Raw genomic sequence first — 20558 nt, forward strand, 5'->3', positions numbered from 1 at the left:
CACTACTCAGCATGGGAAGAAGAAAAAAAAATTGCATGGTTCTTCATCTCAGAGGAAGCACAGTATAGATAGAAAAGTCATCATGCATTGCAGAACAGGCAAAATCCATCCCTGGAGTGAGTTACCTGAGCTCTTTCTCAGTCTCCAGATGGATTTTATTAAGCCTTCTATTTCATTCTGCTCAAATGATACAGGAAAAACTTAAGTTTTATTCATTTCAGAACCAGCATTATTCTAGAGCTTGCTCTGTACAAAGAGTAACAAGATCCAGTGTGTGCTGTGTGGGTGGCTTGAATACCGCCTCTGTGTCTGTTTACAGACAGTTGGTTAAATGCAGAGACTAATGAATTGGAAAGTACCCTTAAATTATGATGGTGATTCAGTTTTAAGGAAATAGGTACATTGAGCTGAAGTGACGTATGCAAATCTAGAAGAATTTAATTTCATTTTCCTATTTGATTTCAGCTCACCTGTCTCTTTAATGTCTCCCCCTCCCTCAGTATTTCAGTAGACATGAGGTTTTATGCCATATTATCTCCATCCCAAACCTAACCCTAATCTCAAAACAACATCCCAGAACTAACTCTGCCTTACCAGAACATGAATCTATCTTAACCCTGCAAAGCTTGCAGGATCCATCAATAAATCAAGTTCTTCAGATTCTGGTACCCCTAAACTTTATCCCAGCCCTGACTATTAAAACTATTACACTGGCTCCTGTCCATCCCAGGTCTAGTCAGAGGTCACGTGCCCCCTATCCTAGCATTCTGAGTCATCTAAACTTCCAGGTCACCATGATCCCAAGAGGGAGTGTGCGCCTCAGTTGGGCTGGTCATGTCCTGTTCTTCATGTATTACCTGCATTTCCCCCTTCCTTCACCTTACAGAGAAGACTCACACCTTCCTCTATTAATAAAAAACAAAACAAAACAAAACTGTACATATATATCTATGTTTTCTAGAGGCTGAAAGTTGTCTGCACATGTAAACATATACACAAAGGTGAAGCCTACATTGCTGTGGAGAAAAGAGGTCTGGGGACTGATCCATAGCTCTGAAGTCAAATGGCACTGACTGTCTTACACCTACGCACTACACAGTGCTTGTGGAAGAGAGGGTCCATCTCTCTCTTTCTCACACCCATCCCTCCTGTTATTGTTCCAACCAAAGAACTTACTCTGAAGTCACTTGCTAGGTCTCCTCCTGTAACTTCTCCTACATTCTATAAGTTTACTTCTGCTACCCACCTTCCTCTGTTCACAGCCCTGTGTTGTTTTTCAAATGCTTTCCCTTCACCTATCCTAATCAGAGCTGAACTACTGAGCTTTAAATGTTTCACACACACCCTTGATTCCTTTCCTGTTGATCCTTCCTCATTATCTCATTAGGTATCCTTGTCCCATCATTCCTCCTTCAGTGCAGCCAGAGGAGCTAGCATCCATTTTCCTTTTCCCTACACCTACATGGTTATAATTCCCTTAAATAATTCTCCATCATCTGACTGAATTACCTCACTAGTCACTCTCTTTTTCCAGATTATGTATGGTATGTTAAACAGTACAGATCTATTTCATAACACCTTATTATGACATTCCTCCTTTTGGAAAACTGATTATTCCTGTTCCTCACTTCATGGTCTTCTAACCTCTCCCAAAGGTACATTTTTTTCTGATAGCAGCTTAGTTTTATGAAGGTTAAATCAGGTCAAAGATTTGTTTTGACTTCCATGTACACTGTGTAACAAGATGATATTTAGTTATGCATTTGTTGATTTTTTCAAACTTACACATTTAAAAGATGCAATACACTAATGTAGTAGAGAAGAAACAGTACTTTGTAGAGGGAGGTTAAATCTTGTGGAAAGAAATAAGATGGTGCAGGGCCAGGGGGAAGAGTGTGAAGAGAGATTTGTTGACAGATTTTTGAAGACTAATAATGGATAATGCAAGAGCGGTTGTCACAGAGATGTTGCAGTTGATCCAGGGGTAGGTAGGGATGCCTAGGTAAGTACAGGGGTAGGGCTATCCAAGTCTTGAGACAGAAGAGTCTGGAAAACGATCTTTAATATTAACTATTTGTTGTAGTATTCTACATTGTCCATAGCAGTAGTATAAGGGTCAGAGCTGGTAAAAAATAATGATATTTGGTTATTTTTGAGGTATACACATCAGAGATGAGAGAAGACCTGCACGGCATATTGATAGTTCTTGCCTCAATTCTAGCCAAGAAAAGATGAGATCGGTAGTCTGCGAGGTTAGGCTCTTATAAGTCTGGAATGGAAGAATTAAATGTCCTGGTGAATCATGCACAGCACACAAGCTAAGATGACTTACACCACCAACAAGGACAACTAACTGGGACAGATCACTCTGTCTGGTCATAGTAGTTGTACTCAAGGAACAGTTAGGAAACTGCTGCAACTTTTGAGGATAACCCAGATAGAAAATAGGGTAACATAAATGCCTTATTGCAAGGCTCTTCAGAGAATTGCGAATTAGAAGATATAAATTAGAAAATTAGATTATGGTCAGAATTGTGGCTAGGATGGGAGGGGAAAAGCTAAACTCCCTGCACATCATTAATCCAGCCCAGTGAGCAGTTAGAAGTCTGTATAATGGCAGGTGTTCTAGTGAGAAATCTAGCTAGAATTAAGCTAAAATGGGATTAAGATTTGGGCCACTGTGAGTAAAAAAAAGTTAGATCCTCCGAGACCAACATGGCTAGAATGAAAGAAGGTACTGGCAGAAACAAGGCTATGGTTACTGATAACCTCAGATGAGGACAGCATGTATTTCAAGTATGGGTATTCTAGGGGTTCAGCTGAATTAAGATGAGTGATAGAAGCCGGACAGCTAGGTGCTTACACTGAATTGCGCACACCTTGAAGCTGACAGCTTCTGCCAGGGAGGGAGAATGGCTGAGATGACTGCTGATGCAGGAAATGCACAACAAACCCTAGTGTTAAGCCACAGAGTCAAGGTTAAGTGTATCTTAACCTTCAAGACATCTGGGAGTCTGGTAGCTCAGCGAATTTCACAGGGGTCAGAATGAACTTGAGAACGGTACATTACCGGGCTGTTTCAAATCTAATTTGGGTAACTCCTAGTTTCCAGCCTACGTGTATTCACAGCCAATTTATATTAATTTGTTGTTGCAGTTAGTTAATGATCTAGCGATATAGGAATCCCTGTGCCCATGTCCAAGTTATTATGCAATTAAAACCCACTTCTCACATAAATAACCTTGCCTAACTCTTCAAACCAGATGGAGGGTCTGTGTGGGTCTTACAGTCTGTGAAGGTTATTTCGCAGCTGAGCCATCAGCTTTACCTATTTATGTTAGTCAGCAGAGCCATTCACCTTTTCAAGACCCATCTAGTAGGTTAATACACTCTATTCCATAACCCTAATTCCTTTCTGTCATACCTGAGGAACAGACCTTTAACAATCTCCTCCCCAGCATTACCCCCTTCTGATTAAAGGTCTGTATCTTCAACAAGAATGCACCTTCCTCTTCAATAGGTTGCTCCACTCAATATATTTGCCAGTTACATTAAACTTGCCCTTGTCTCTCTAATAAAAATGGAAAACTTGACAAACTGAAAAAAAATAACTAAGAGCACTAAATCCTGCTGTACATCCAAGGGAAAACAAAAAACAAACCCACACCACCAACAACAAAACCACAGAGTTCCTAGCATGCGCTCAATCGACTGACTCACAGTCATATTGGCTGAAACTGAAGATCAGATCCAAAGCTCCAAGGGTTAAACAGTAAGGTTTTGCTCAGCCATGTCTCAGGGCATGCTCGGGCAGCAGCTGTTAGAAATAGAGAAGAGTAGATGGGCTTGAACAGCAGTCCATCTCAGATTCTTCTGACTTAATTGGAGGCTTTCTGTGTTAGCTCAGGAATGACAACACCTATGATGGACCTGGAATAGGAATGCATAATCACGCAATTCTCCTTCCAGGCATAATAGTACAGCCTCCTTCTACGGACAACTTCCAGTACCTAGAGAGAGCTGAGAAGAGCCGTATGCCACTCTTCTGACTCAGCCCATGGCTTTTATTTTCTGTGGGCACTGACCCAAACAGAACTTGCCAGTTAAGAGCCCCTTTTTGTTATTACAGGTCAATCTGACAAGACTCCATAAGAATCAGTGTAAGTTTTTTCACATAAACATGGAGTCTGCACATAGCAAGAGGGGCTACGGGAGAAAAAGAGAACGTGAAGAATGAAGGATGGAATGCCAGCAGGTCCAAGCCCAGCATTAAAGAATTTTACTCCACTTGCCACAAAACTTAAGGACAGGTCTAATCCTGTGTAATCTTCACTTTATTTATATAAGAAAGTGAACCTGTCTCTCACACACACTCTTTCACACTATTTCTTTTTTCCTAATGCTCTCAAACCTCTACCTTTAGTCAGTCAACCTTACTGTAAATCTCTTTAAACTGTAATTGCATCAACGCCCAGTTCTGGGGTGCTCCTTTGTCACAGGAATTCCTGGGGAAACGGCTCCTATCTGAGGAAATTATTTGTACATTCATGCTCCTGTAATTTACTTTCTGTCAAATTAGACTCTGAGTTTATGAATACTGTGATCTGTGTGTGTAGGAATTCAGATCTTAGCCTGTGCGCTTGCCACCCCCAGCCTTAGAGATCTCATACATCTAGGCACCGTTTGACTGATTTTCCACAATCAGTTTCTTTTTTCACTCTGTGTACCTATAATCCTTAGTCACATGCAAAAGCCCTGCACGTAACAAAAAAACATGCTACTGAAGCCACCAGCACTGTATAAACCCATGTAGTTTCCAACGAGTATAGCTGCATGGAGAAAATGCAAAATTACTGTAGTATTTCCATGGCATGTATAGATTATTTGATTTTCCCTGCTGTATCTTGCATTGCTGCTTACCACAGCAGCAGGGGTGAACAGCTTTGTTGTGAGGTGGGGTCTAGTCCTTTCTGTAGCTGCCTCTATCAGGAAGAGGTATCTATCACATCAGAATGCATTCAAGGAGCTACTCTGGAGATGTGGTAAGGAACAGCAATTGAGCCAGTAATATAGGAATACTACTGAGCTGAAAAGCCACCTTTCTGCAGGTCCTCTCCTGTTCCTGAGAAGAGAGTGCAGGAGTTATCCCCCTGAACTCCCTGACATTTTGAGCCAAAGAGTGAAAGTAAGCATTAGCTGTGATACACACAGTGCTGCCTGGGGCAAAGGAAACGAAACCCTATGTGTCTGTGATACATTAAACAGCAGGGTGCATCAAAATGCACCTGTACATCTTAATTTTTTGTTCTAGCCAAAGAACTCCATATACCATGTCCCCCAGACTAACAAGTACCACCCTGCACAGATTTATACACTGGCTGGTTGCCTTGCTCCCCAGACAGCTGTGCTTCTGAAAAGAAACCAAATTATCTGGTAGGGGAGAACCTTGGTGAGAAAGAGAGGAGGTGAAGCTGAGCTCTGTCTCGTGGCAGTGGAGCTACTATGGCCACTCTGCAGAGCAGAAGACTATGCCTGTATCTGAAAAGGGTATGCTGCCAGAGGTACTAATTAAACATCTGAAAACTCACAGCAATTCATTATAGTCACATTGATACAATCAGCAAACTTCCATTTGCACGACTTGGTTCTAACTGTAAAATTTATTAAATTCTCTCCCTTTGAATGCAGACAAAAAAGGCAAATTAAATAGAAGGTAAGGTTTTCCCTGCAATATAAAAGAAAATTTGAACAGAGAGCCAGTATTAGATGAAAACAAGAGAGGCAATGGGAAAAGCAGTCCTTTGCTGTGGAACTTCACTCTATTTTATAAACCAATAAAAATACAAATTAATAGATTCCTTGTGCAATTAAAAAGGCAATAGGACAGATATATTTCATCCTCACAATCCATTTAACCAGAAACTTCTGCACTGTTCTGCGAGAAGTACCTTCTAAGGACAGAAAGAGAAGGAATGCAAAGAAAGGCAAAATTTTGTGTAACAGAAACCCAGCAAATTATCCAAACTGTACATGATTCCTGGAACTAATAACAAAGAAAGATAAACATACTTTTGGAGTAAGAGGTACTGCTCTATTAAGAGAAAAAGACAGTAATCTTAAATACAGGATCGACAAAGCAACTAGCAATTACACTGGACTACATCAGTTCCTTCACATCACATTACAAATAGAACGTGTTGAAAAAAACACAAGGAAACAAGGAATATAAATCATTCTATGAAAAAAACATTATGACAACTCAAACTGAGACCTTAAAGCAGTATTATACACCTCAGCTGGACATAAAGACATTCAACTGCAAGTATTTATTCACCATTTTGTCCATTATTGCCTGCAATTACAATCTTGCCTTTCACAGAAAGGTACCATCAGTTTAAGAGGTTAAACCATGCTGGAAAGTCAATTAGCCTCCACTGCTTCATCTTAGCTTTCAGGCTAACAAGAGGCCCAGTGACATGGGGAGTGGGGAGCAGAAAATTCACAAATACCCATTTTAAGAACCTCCTCATGGGCATCCACTAGGACATTCTGCCCCATAACTGAAATGGCCAAGGAATGAATGGCCTCCAACTACAATCCACCTGTGAGTTCCTATGGCTAGGTCTGTACAAGCAGACGTCACCATCCACCACATGCTTCTAGTGTCCCTCGCTGGACAGTCAACGTAAACCACATTGCTAGACCTTCTTCAATTCACAGAACTCTGTCTTAAAAGTTCAAGCACTTCACTCAGTCAGTATCAGGTTATAATAAATTTATCTGTGAAAGTCTAAGCTCTTCTCCCAAAACTTACACACTCAACAATCAATCACCTCCATGTGGATGCTTTGGGGATTGTTTCTTTGCTGTCAGGAAGATCTAGAATGCTGACTTCACTCCTAACGTTCCCTCCCTGGGATGGGAGGCAGGGAGGAAGAAGGGATGGCTCTCAAGGTAGCCATGAAGACATGACTGTAGTTCACAGATTCCAACTCATATTTGCCAACAAACCATTAAATATTCTTACTAAATGCAGCTCTGCTAATCAACAAACTGCTTATAAATGACAACAAAGGATACTAAACTTCCTTGAAAATAAAATGCTGAAATAATTCCTTGAAAATGCAAATTAAAGGCTGAAATCAAGACCAATTTGGAAAAGACAACTACTGTACTTGCAGTGATGCAGTGAGGACAATGACTATGTTTAGATAAACCATAAACATAGACTCCAAGGATCTGGGAGGAGCTTTCAAACAGATCAGCAGACACAAGCCTGTTAAGGTCATAGATTGAACTGTGAGCATCTCTGGTTAAAATACAATGCAGTGCAATTTTAGCCAGCATGGATAGAGGTGTAACATACCGCATTTATTAATGAAAACAAACATAACCGAAATCAGAAATAAAACCAGTTAGGTTTTTTTCATGCTTTTGTACCTTCTGTTTCAAAGAAGTTTGCTCTAGAAGTCAATGCTTCTAGAGAAAGCCATTACAGAAACATAACGTCTGAAAAGGAAATTGCAGTTGTCAGTCACGTTCCTCCCCATCGTTGTAAGCAGCATCTGCTTGAAATTATCCCTAATAAGCAAGTTGTATTCTTAAATTTCTGCACAATCTGAAAAACTTGATTTAGACATTTTTCATTCAGAACTGGAGGGATTCAGTTTAAAAGACTGCCTGGATGTTTCTCAAAGTAATTACCAGTTCTTGAAGTAATTACCAGAGAATCACTGTCAAGAGGTGCAAAAAATTCAAGTAATCAACATAAGCACATTGAAGAGTACACATCACAGGCAGAAGTTTAGATATTCTTAATGTAAGTATCACTGAAGAATTAAGATCCAGCTTTTACTGACTCCAGAAAGTCCTTTAAATCCCCTTCCCTCAAAGATGGAAAAGCAAAGCATACCGTGTGAGGAGTTTTGAGACAAAGTCTCTGTATTTGCCTGAATGCAAGTGCTTTCTGTCAAAAAAACCCATAATTACCCCTTTCTTCTACCCGTGAAAATACAGGCTATCCTAAGCTCTCACATTAACAGGATTCAGCTGTCAAGGGCAAAGGGATTTTTCTCATTATATGCAGATTCAATGGTATTCCTTATGCAGCATTCAGATGCTCTGTAAGAAGGAATTTTAGGTCTGGATCCCTCAAAAGGATTCAGGATTATAATATTTTTTTTCAGGTAATGAAACCTTTCAATTGGAATACAGAATGATTAGATGTTTAAAAACGGAGCTTTGCTGTAGAAGCTTCCAAATAACAAAACCTTAACCATGTGAGAAAAATAATTCATGCAACCTGCAAAAAACTTCGCAGTTCAGGGGTGTTAATAAGAACAGGAATGATTCCTTTCCAGTTCATGGAAACCACACTTTTTTGGCAGTAGGCAATGCACACATGAACACATGTATTAAAGTCATCTTAGCTATTGGTAATTACTCTAGTCTTCAATACATACTGACACAGAGTGGTTACCGAGAACTAGAATGAGCAAAAATTTCTCAATTTCCCATGTATCTCGGGGTGGGTGGGGTGGGGTGGGGAAGAGAGGAGTTTTGTATATTTAGAATAAGCACTTACTAATTAAAAATATAAAAAGAAATTAGCATACAGTGCTTCTCCTCATATGAACACTAATTTTGAATATTATTTTGTAAGTAAAACATTAGAGAAAAATATTTCTGTATTTTGCAAGCTTATTTAGTGAATCTGTCAGCATTCATAATCAGTGACACCTTTTCACTCTGTTTTGAGCACAGCACATACAGAAAGCTCATTTCAAATGTTTTATTAGAACATATATTTCAAAAGCCACAAAGGCAAGAAGCCACAAAAGGATAATGCAGGAAATTGTTTTGGTTTCGTTTCGTGTGTTTTATGTTTGTTTGATTTAGGAAAAAAAAGTTATCTACTCGTTACTGTATCATAGAAATGTGAGCTTTGAGCTAGTCTAGCTCAACATACAAATTCCATGAGCTTCCTGTCATTCAAGCTGACCTCCCAAGTCGAGGAATACAAGTGCCATTAAGGTTTCCTTGCAGAATCAAGCCCTAATTTTTATTATATAAATAAGAAAGTCTCTAATTAGTGTTTCTGTATATCCTGGACCGACCTTAATTTCAGACCTAAATTAAACTGATTTAAAACTGAAATTTAGGGATATCAGCATACAGAGAAATCTTAATCCCTAGGAAAAGTATCTTATAAACCATAGTGAATATCAGAATTACTTTAACAGAGAAACAGAAAAGCCACAATTCAAAACAAAGGTATCAAACCAGAGTAAAAATAATGTTAGAACTTATGCTAGAACCCAAAGCAATTAAATATTATTTCTGAAAGCAACGATTTTTATTCTCATATAAGTAACAATTTCAACAATATATCTGCAGTTTTAAAACTGGTTTTGAGACAGATACTTGCAATTGTGACACTAATTTAGTATGTTTTTACATTACACCATATAGCCTTCCAATACAGTAATTTTCCTGCACTGCAAAAAAAATGTCTTCAGTACATGGACATCGTTTTCTAGGGATTCAAAACTCTGTTCTGCTTGTAGAGGGTTTAAAACATTTTTCTAGTGCAAAAGTTAATCCTTAGTGCTTGTTAGAAGAAATGCAGTTCTGCATGGCTTTAAAAGAGCACTTAAGCCTATTAGCACAAACCTGGATTCCTGTAAAATGACTGACAAAAATGCAAAATGTGGGCAAAGACAATGTACAGAAGTAGCACAGCAAATCAAGAATATGCAGAGCACACAGAGATGAATAGCATTTCACGTCTGGCTGCTCTAGATTTACCATTATTTGCTGTAATAAAAGTAGCAGCAGTTTCTCTGTTTTCTTTCTCAGGTACAAGATGAGTGAAATACAGCCAGCATTCACTCCAACCGACTGCCAATTTATATCCTAATTGCGATGTAAAATTGTAAGAATCGCCAGGTAAAAGGTCCATTGACTACAACAGGCTCTGTTGACAGCAGGATTGCTTGCCTGTGTAGAATTAAAAAATAAAACTAAAAATAAATCATACTAGGTTAGTACAATCCACACAATGAAACAGGGTGAGTGGGGCAAGACAAAAAAATGTCAGCTCTTCTTGGACAGCTGTTACCATATAGACAAAAGTATGTGAGGTGATGTATGGGCAGAATTTTCACTGGAAAAAGGTTGCATGGAGTACTGCGTTTCTTACTGTGTTTATACAGTAAGGAGGAAAAAGGGGGACGTGATGTCCGTTCACATTCTCTGCGTCAAACAGTAGCACAGACCCCTGTTTTTCCATAGTGCAGAGGCAGCCACCTCCAACCGTCTGGAGCAGGGCATCTTCTAACACTTCCTGAAGGTGGTGAGCCAGCCTGTTTCAAACATTGCCCAGCAAACATTCAAGAACAAGTCCTTATGCTGCTCATACGGTAGAAGACATGGACACATGACACAAAGACATGAATAAAAATCATTCTGTTTTGGCTATACTGGTACAGTAGCAGTGTTTATATACTGCAATCTGGTCCCATAAGGGAAAAGGAATGACTCTAAATGATCATAAATCTGTAATAGGAGTATTTCTACCAGTATAATTAGCTCTGGAAGGAAAAAGTATACCCTTATGTGATCTAGTTATTAGGCAGAGAACACATTTAAATGTATTCTAGGCCCAGGTTTAACTGTGCCAAGATATTTATAAAGAACTCTGTTCTAGAACAACTGCTAGGCTCCAAGTCACGCATTTCCCTAACAATGTAAATATTAAATGAAAGGCCTTAGGTGAATGAACAATGATCTTAATCACGCTCAATGGACCATAGTATCATAATTTGATCTTGCTCATTACGTATTACTTGGCATTAGATAAACTGGAAGTACTTTTTGAATTTGCCAAGCACAGCTGAGGTATCTCCTCTATAACCCCTTCTATTAATCAGATATAAATGTTGACTTTTATATCATACTTTGGGTTATTTATCTTCACAGCATATCATAACTCATAATAAATGAACTCGCAGTATAAATCTCCATGCAAAGTTTCAAATATAATAACCATTTTTGTATTTGGTACATTCAAATAAGCAGATGGAGGAACTGAACCAAAAAAAAGCTCAATAAATGTAGAGTCTTCAAAATGTACTCTCACATAAATCCTCAGGTGATGCTTTAATTCTGCATTCCACAGGCAAACTCAGAGGAGGAGATGTACCTGAAGTGATGTGGCAATCTAACAGAAAATAAGATATTCTGATCTTTCAGATTACTCTGTAACCAGCACAGTCTATGCCAGGTTTTATGGGATAAACAGACATGTTACAGCTCCTGCTAGTAACTGTTAGCAATAAAACATACCCATTGAAAGCAAGTCCTGGAGAAAATGAGCATTTATTTTTCATTAAATGGGCGCTTCAGGATATGCTGACCCTTTTTTATTTGTCCAGTTCCAAGTTTCTTTGAAGGCAGTTTGGAGACCATGCCAGGAGCTACATGTTCCTCAGGTCCTGCTGCTGGGAATAGACTCATTAGTCCAGCCTTTCTGTTGCCAAGTCAGTGTTCGTCAGACTTTGTTCATCTTGTGCTCAAGGCCAGCCCTGCTCCTGACACTAAGACACTAATTTCTATTCCACACTGGAAACACAAGTAGCGAGCACAGAGATTTTACTCTGACAGCATAGACCATTTTGCTTCTGGATGCCACCATACTACATAACTTATTGCTGTCAGCAGATGGCTTCCCTGCCCTACTTCAAGCACTCCAAACAGCATATTTAAGATAAAGAAGTTGCTTCATACTGATAACATCAACATAATAAGCAGCCTCTTCTTCCCCAGGCTCAGTTACTACTGTCTGAGTTTCTGTGTCAGGTGTACTCAATTCTTCACCTGTCTTTATATTCAGGGTGGAGTTTAACAAGCAGTCAGGTCAACACCTTGTCAAGAAACATCAGCAGGTTGACACAAAACTCCCAATATCTGCCAGCAGAGCATGGTTTTGCTCTGAGCAACAGTCATCTGGCATACAAAGAGTATGAGTCAAACTATTTTAGAAACATATTAGAGCAAATTCACAGTAGCAGCATTAGATCAGCCAGGCTTATGAATTATACAATCCAGGCCATTCTTTCTGTCACAATTATATCCTTACCTTTGCTTTCTTTAAATTATTTTTAAAATAGCCTATTTTTTGATCTTCCTAAGATTGTACAAGATGAGACTTCGTAAGATGGAAAAAATGCATGGAAATTGTAATTAGAATAATAACTGTCACATGGCATGCTGCAGCAAAAGGTACTCCCTGCCATATAGTCTGACTGCAGATCCCCCTTACTGAGCAAAGGTTTCACTTGTCTTTTGAAGCACAGATCATTACTGTTTGACAAGCCCCCAGTTAGTAATAAAAAGAGGTAATTATTTAACTAACTAAGCCTTATCCTACCAAGTTCCTTTGTAATCCTTTAATCCAAGGATTAAGGAGACAGAAGATGATTCAAGGACCTGAGCAGTCACCAAGTGCTGATACGCTATGTCTTTGCGGAAGACCAACAAACCTACTGGCCTGGAGGTTAGTAACCACAGGAGTACCACAGAGGTCTGCCCTGGGATCTGTCCTGTTTAACATCTTCACCGTTGACCTGAAAGAGGCTATGAAGTAGTTACTCATAAAGTTTGCAATGATACCAAACTGGAGGTGGGGTGGGAAGAGAAAAAATTATATGGTTGAAGACAGGGCTACCATTCAGGCAGACCTAGACAGGCTGGAGGAATGGGCTGACAGGAATCTCATGAAACAAAGGACAAATAAAAGGTCCAACACCTGGGAAGGAAGAACCCCTTGTAGTGCTACAGAGGCTGGGCACTGACTGACTGGGGAGCAGCTCTGTGGAAAAAGACCCATGGGTACTAGTAGACAGCAAGTTGAATACAAGCCAGTGATATGCTCAGGCAGCAAGGCAGGTGAACAATATCCTGGGCTGTATCGACAGGAGCACAAGCAGCAGATCAAGGGAAACCATCATCCTTCATCACTGAGGACTCATTAGACCCCACCCTAGAATATCACATACAGTTTTGGATTTGGCAATATAAGGAAGACATCAATAAATTGCAATGAGTTCAGTGGAGAACTATACTGCAATGATCCTTGCTCCCTGAAGAGAGGCCCAGGAAATGGGGCTTGTTGAGCCTGGAAAAGAGACAGCTGCAGGGGATCTAGCAGCAGCCTTCCCGTAGGCAGATTTATCAAGGCAGGGCCAGGCTCTTCACAGTGGTGCACGGCAGGAGGACAAAAGACAGTGAGCAGGCATTGAAACAGGACAGGTTCAGACTGTAAGGAAAGACATTTTTCCCCATGAGGGCAGTCAGTCAAGCACTGTAGCAGGCTGCACTGAAAGGTTACACATCTGCATCCCCAAATGTTTTCAAGACCTGACAGAATAAAGCCCTGCGCAATCTTATAACCCTGTCATGAGAAGGCTGGCCTAGAGATACACTTCCTGAGGTCCCCTCTAACCTGAGCTGTTCTGTAATATAGTCTTTTTCCCTGATCACTAGAAGAAAGGCACACGAAACTACAAGTTTAAAGCATTCATCAATTCAATGAAGGCACATACAGCTGAACAAATTACTGCACACAGTATAAGCCTGAAGGACCACGTAAGTCATAGAACCTTCTGTGACAGCATGCTGCCACACCACAAACGGTCATCGAAGGGGATTGGCAGAATATTGTTCTTCCATGCCTTCATTCAGCATAGTTCACAACTACCCCAAGGGTCAGGTAAGAGCACTTTACAGTCAAGGTCAATGGCGACAGAAGCACCAGTGTGTATAACTGAATACATTTAGGCTGTAATTAGAAGATTTTTAGCTTTCTGAGGAATTTAATTCTCTAACAATCTGGTAATAGGAGTAATTGGGGGTAACAGCTAGAGCTCCTTCAAGAGCTAAGGAACTTTACGAAAGAACTAAGTTAATCAATCTCCACAAAAATTAACAAAGTTCTTATATGCAGAGGACTCAGGAGATTCCTATTTGCTATGTTGAAGGAATGTCTGGATAAAAGCCCACAGCCTATGTGATGAAAGTCAGAACTGCCTTAAAAGTGTGGCATTGTAATGTAAAGTAGTACTGACAAGCAGTCTTTGATGAAAGGATCTGAGACAAAAGTACATAGTAGTATCAATCCTGCCTAGTTAATCCCCTACCAAAACCCTTTTCCCTGTTTTACAGTACTCTGTTTTGCCTTTTTTTTTTTTTCCCCTAGGAAAAAGCAACATAGCGAAACCAAACCAATTTTCATTACTTTTCTGCATTACGCCGGCTTTGAATTGTAGGTGTTATGTTACCTAGGGAAAAGGCACAGAAACAGCTAATGCAATGGTTATGAGTTTACAGACTACAGGTCAGAAATGGCCCAACTGAACAGCGTGGTTCAGGTAAACACTCTGGACACACATTTTTCTTGAGATACATATGGATGACCCCATGCACACTTGTTCCACAAAGAGAATGTAATTGCACCTAACAAAGAAACAATGTGACTCACCATTCACTAATGTTTCTCTACAGTAGGAGGTACAAAATTACTGGAGGACACATCAATGTTTTGGTCGGATAAGGACACAAATTCAGTTACACAGATTGGCTAGGGTTCAGCATGGCCCCCCAATTCCTCCGTAAGAGGCTATAGGGCCTGCTCTTACTAAAAGATCAGTGTCCATTACTATCAAGGAAATAACAATGTGTAGCTATTGTTATTTCTAACCATCATCGAAAAGAGAAAACAAATAATCTAGTGGCAGACTATTTTTATTGGCCTACTAGAAAATAACAGCATCTTACCTACCACCTTAGGTAAACAGTGTTAAAGGCCTTCTTAACATACACATCAAAATAATGACCCTATTGCAAAACAGAAAAGTCAAACAAATGGCGCAACATGGATGACACATTCAAAGAATCTTAATTTTTATATTATTTCTGTAAATTTATATTATTTCTGTAAATACTGTACATTCTACCCATTCGTGGCTGCATTTCAAGATGCTAAGTGCTTTGCAGATGGCATACTTTATTTGGCAAAAATGTTACTGTATCACCACTTAAAGTTATTTTTCCCACCTCTCATGTTCTTGTTCAAGTACACACAACTCCAGTTTGCAACATGTTAACGATGTAGCATTCCTCCTTAACAACTATTTAACCACAGTGTCCCAGCATCTTCCATGCTTTCCAAGCAGAGTACAGCTGCTCACATGGTTAGAAGGAACTCATAAACCACTGTCAGTAACCTGTCTATCAACTTCTATCTGAGATTCCCAACTGCTGTCTGGCTCCTTGCAAAGCGCTGTGAGAAAGCTAGAGTGCCAGAGGCAACTAAAGCCAGGTTTCTCATAGAGTACAGAGACTGAACGAAATGCTGGGGTCGGTTCTCTTCAAATATGACATTCTATATCAGAATTTTTAAGACCTTTAATATTTTTGAAAAAATGCCATATTCCACAGCCACCGAGCGCAAAGGTTCTTGGCTGATGTGCATAGCACATTTTCACATTTCATGACTCTTGCAACTTTATTTCTTTCTATAGATGCAGTAGGCATCAACTTCTTTTTTTAAGGTCTGTCACATTTTCAGTGTTTTATGTAGAGCTGCAAGAATTTATTCGTTATTTTTCCTTCTGAAAATGAGAGTTCAAAGTTAGGCAACTAAGTAAAATGGAGCAGGACATGTTGAATCCTATTGTCATTTCTGCAGCTGTAGTACGCTGAAACTTAGGTATAACTCCTACTCCTGATTAACGTCTGCATGACATTACCTCAACTCTGCCATGTACAATGCTAAATAAAGTTTTGATATACATTTTAATCCACCCAAGTGAAGTAAAAACCACACTTAATAGCTGGGCATCAAGAATACCTATTATTGGGAGCATTTGATCATAATATACCCAAGGATACTGATATGTCAAAAGCAGTGAAATGCCAGAGTAGATCATCTGCCTTATCCCATCAATTAAACTGGCATTAAATCTTTTTTTAATTGGGGGCATATCGAATTCACACATTAAAATATTTCACTTTTGAAGAAAGCTATTTCACTCATTCAAATAGCACATGGAACACTTGCATATGCTATTCTAGTCCCTTAGTATAAAACCCACTCAATGTTTAATTTGTGGCACGTCAAAATGATAGAGCATTCCTTATTTATTCTGCTTTTTACTTTTATTATTATTGTAAACAAACTGAATTCCTTTTCTAAATAGCTACACAAAAATAATCAGCACAAAATTGATGGTAGAGATTTAAACGTGTGCACAGACATGTAAGATTACAGCTGTTTTAGCAGAGGCATAGCCATTTATCTAGTCACTTACAGAATATACTTGGGTTGAAGACTACATTGACTGTAAACCAAGTATAAAATATTTATGTTCTTTAACCTTTGCAGTTTAGAAATATATGGTATAAAAGCAAAGCAAAGCATTCCAGATCTCATGACATACGTAATTTTCAGGCAGTTTAGTATCTTCTGCACAGTACTTATCTATGCATCCATTTTAAGATAGAAATAATTAGTCAAGCTGCATGAAATATTGCAAGGCACTATAATGACTGCAAACATTTTCCTTAGAAGCAGTTGCAGAATTTTTTTAGAACACCTATAGTGCTATGTTGCCATTATACACCTAATCATTTGCCTTCCCACAGTTTCTATGTATTTGAATACATGTAAAGATTTATTTTTAATATATATTAGGATTCACTTATACAACCATAATTTTGAGAATATAATTATGGCCCTCAACAGCCCATGTATCTGCAAGGAAACTGACTTTTTATGGTCTCTCAACCTTGTGAGGAAAATTAAGTATTGATGTAATTTTTATCTTCACTTTTAAATTATTTGTAATCATTCCCAAAACAAAATTGGAATTTAAAGCCAGAACAGACGAATAAATGCAACTGATATGAAATTAATATCAAACCCAAAAAGGCAATTGGGAGTCTTTTACGAGTGCTTTGAACAGTATTACCAATACAGAAAGCTTTTCATAGAAATATCATAGAATGGTTTGGGTTGGAAAGGACCATAAAAATCATCTAGTTCCAACCCCCCTGCCACAGGCAGGTTCACCTTCCACTGGAGTCCAGGCTGCTCAAAGCCCCATCCAACCTGGCCTTGATGATGCTATGAGAAGGTACCTACATATCTGGAGTACCTTCTGTAGTGTAGCTGCTCTCCTACAATAGGTTGCTCTAGAACCTTTCAGAAACAAAAATAAAAACAAGAAAACACCTCAATAGTTGTGTATCAAGTAAAAAGCTAAACCAAGCTAGCCAAATTGTGCAATTAGTCATTCTTGATGCTTATACAGTTCTCAAGAAAGTTAAAGATTTTACTGGAGCTGGATCAAGTCACGTGATGAAAGGACAATCAAACTAGGATTCTTGAAGAAGCATCTACAGACAGTAATTCTGAACCATATGTTCCTCTGTATGCACAAGCACTGGGGATTTTTCTGTATGAAGTCTCCTCTAACCTCAATGCTATAAAGGGACTGTTTAAGCTATGCTGCCAATTCTTTCAGCTACCTGGCTAACATTAGACCAACCTTCATTAGCTAGCGTGGCTGTTTGGGAGTTCTCTTCCAAATGAACCTTCAGATTTACGTCAAACTAAATCTTTATCTTCCATTAAGCTTTTACTTATTCTGTATCCAATGCCAAGTGCATCTCATGGGTAAGATTTGTCCTTCTACCACCCTTCAATACTGCCTTGGAAAGCCATATTCCCAACCAGTTCCATCTGCATAAGGCTCAAGTCATTACAGAGAGATTCTGCAGAGACAATTCCAGCAGTTTCTTGGAAGAGCGACCTTGACAAGCGATCCTCAAAATGCTTTGTACAGTTGTTGCCAGAGACTTAATAAGTGCCTGTTAGTGACAAAAGGAAAAGCTATATTAATATATATTAAAAATAGGTATGAATATCTATCAAGATGTTAATCCAAGGAAGAATTTTAAATGAAAACAAAACTCTGAAAACACATAAGAGAAACACAGAACATTTCCACTCTTTGTTTCAAAATGATGTTATATCTCAACGGGGGGGAATAAAATTTTATTCAATGATAGCATTACCAACTTGGCACATTGGCACATAACTTTTAGAATAATTTAAATCAGAAATTCTGCCTTTTTTTAAATTCCTGTTATCTAAAAATGTTGTATACAAGTCCAGGGACAATGAAAACATCTCATTAAAATTCCATTCCTAAATTCAAGACAGAAATGCTCAGAAGCTGTATCTATTACCCTAGTGAGGACAGCCATGGACCAGGGACCTACTGGTTCACAGGTCAAGAAGCACAGATGGCTCATGTCACACCTGCCAAGGGCAAAGGTTCTTTATGACAGGTTTGTCTTAGAAACAGCTAGTCAAGAACACTCCAAAATAGACTCAGAAATCAAGCAAGCTAGTAAATAGTGTGGGTGATCAGGATCCAGTGCTCCTCATCAGCCTTTTTTCTTTAACCACATGGATGTTGCCCCACAAAGTTCAGGAGCTTTCTTTTGACAACCCAGAAGTTAATTTTTACATCAGTTTTGAAGATCTTCCTAGTCATGATTACTTTTCCTGGACATAAAAGCTAAATAAAGTTGTTCTTGTGTATATAAACTCTACTACATTGTGACTGACAAATTATTATATTTGTGGTTTTGATGGATTATGCAAATCAAGAAAATAATCTATATACATACCTAGTTCATCATCATGTTGTTTCCAGATACAAGAATCAATGAGGACAAATATATGAATTCTTGCTTTTCAGAACACATTGATACAAATAGTTTTTATCTACTCAGTCACTGCTCTTCAGATCCTAAATAGGCAGAGCTTTTAAGAGAAGTTATTGCAGAATCGTAAAGCACACAAAACCAACAGGTCTCTTCAAGGAAACTCTCCAGCTGTTTGCTTACTCTGGCTCTCCAGTTCCTCAGCACCAGTGAGAAGACCAGGACCTCATCTCTACTGTTTTACAAAGAAAACCAACATTCTTGAATATTTAATTTGCCTAGAGACAGCTGCAGATACACGTAGCAATTTCAGAATGCCACAATCACTACATAGGAATGCTGCATTGGATTGCTACAGTCTTAAAATTTTCTTAAGTAGGCTTTATTTTTCAAAGTTCACTACATCAGACTGCATTTTTCTGAATTTTATGATTTAGTTCACAGCAAGTATGAAATCTCAAAAGAACACCAAAGTTATTTTGACTTCACAAGTTGCTTTGGTACACTGATTGTAGGGCTCGTTTAGCGCACAGTCTATTTGCAAAGAAAAATCAAAACTGCTTTTTCAAATGAAGCTACGGCTGCACTGCTTTATGAAGCTGAATAGCTGCTATCAGTGGTCTCAGCAATAATTCTGGAAGTAAAGCATCCAACATCCAATGTATTAGATCTACAATTTATTTATTTTCTGGTACAATTTAGCAGAACTCACCAGGATGATTCATAGTATTTGGAAAGTGGTTTCTAATTTAAATCTAACAAAATATGTTGTCTGCCAGTTGACAGTGAAGGACTTAAACATTATACAGCTCATGGTTTAAGCTTCTAAAATTCTTTAGAATTATTAGTGAGTTGCATTATAATTCTCAAGAAGCCGCTTAGGATCCACTAAGGCAGCAAACCATTTGATTCCTTACTATCCTGAAAATATTTATATGATGGGTAAGATTTGACTGCATTCGGACAGTAATCCACATTATGTACTGCAAATACATTCAATTACATCCTCAATATTAAACTTCTTTTCATCCAAATAAACGGGGTTCTATCCAAAAAGAATTTTGTAAGGAGCACTCAAGAGAGAAATTCAGTAGAATTAATTGTACAATTTATACCAATGTCAGATAGAATTCTGTCTTTACAGAACTACCTCAAAACATAAGTGCTATTTCAGTCTTAAATGGTCAGAATAAAGCTTAGAAGGGATTTGCATGGTACATAGATCTTGAGTGCTTCTATGCTAAAGATATAGTGAAATTTCAGCTATTTGTCATAATCACTTAAGTCTCAAAGATACAGCTTGGAATGAAAAGTAGTTTGACATAAGATTCTTTCAAGCATCAATGATAAGTGAAAAAAATTCTAATTCTATGAAACAATAAAAACAGAATTTAAAGTTACAAGAAAGTTAGAACCTACGATCCAACAGGTTGCAGATGTGTGCATGTATACACAGATTTACGTTTAAAATACTCATATGCATCTTGCATTATTTTTTGTTTAAACTAATTTCCTGTACCTTCTAGAAACATTTCTATTTCTGTAATATAAATATTCCTAAAAAGAAAATATGTACCTAAAATTATTTAGAAAATGACTACTGAAACGGATATTTTTTTTTCTCCCCTTCAACTTTTTAGTCACAGATCATGAAAAACATTAATAGGCAAACTTGTAATTTGGCCTTTAGCAACTTTGGAAAATAAACATGGAAAACAGTCAAAACCTATTCAGAATTTCACTGTACAATAATCAACTGAAAT

Source organism: Falco peregrinus, chromosome 4, assembly GCF_023634155.1.
Source record: "Falco peregrinus isolate bFalPer1 chromosome 4, bFalPer1.pri, whole genome shotgun sequence".
Lineage (NCBI taxonomy): Eukaryota > Metazoa > Chordata > Aves > Falconiformes > Falconidae > Falco > Falco peregrinus.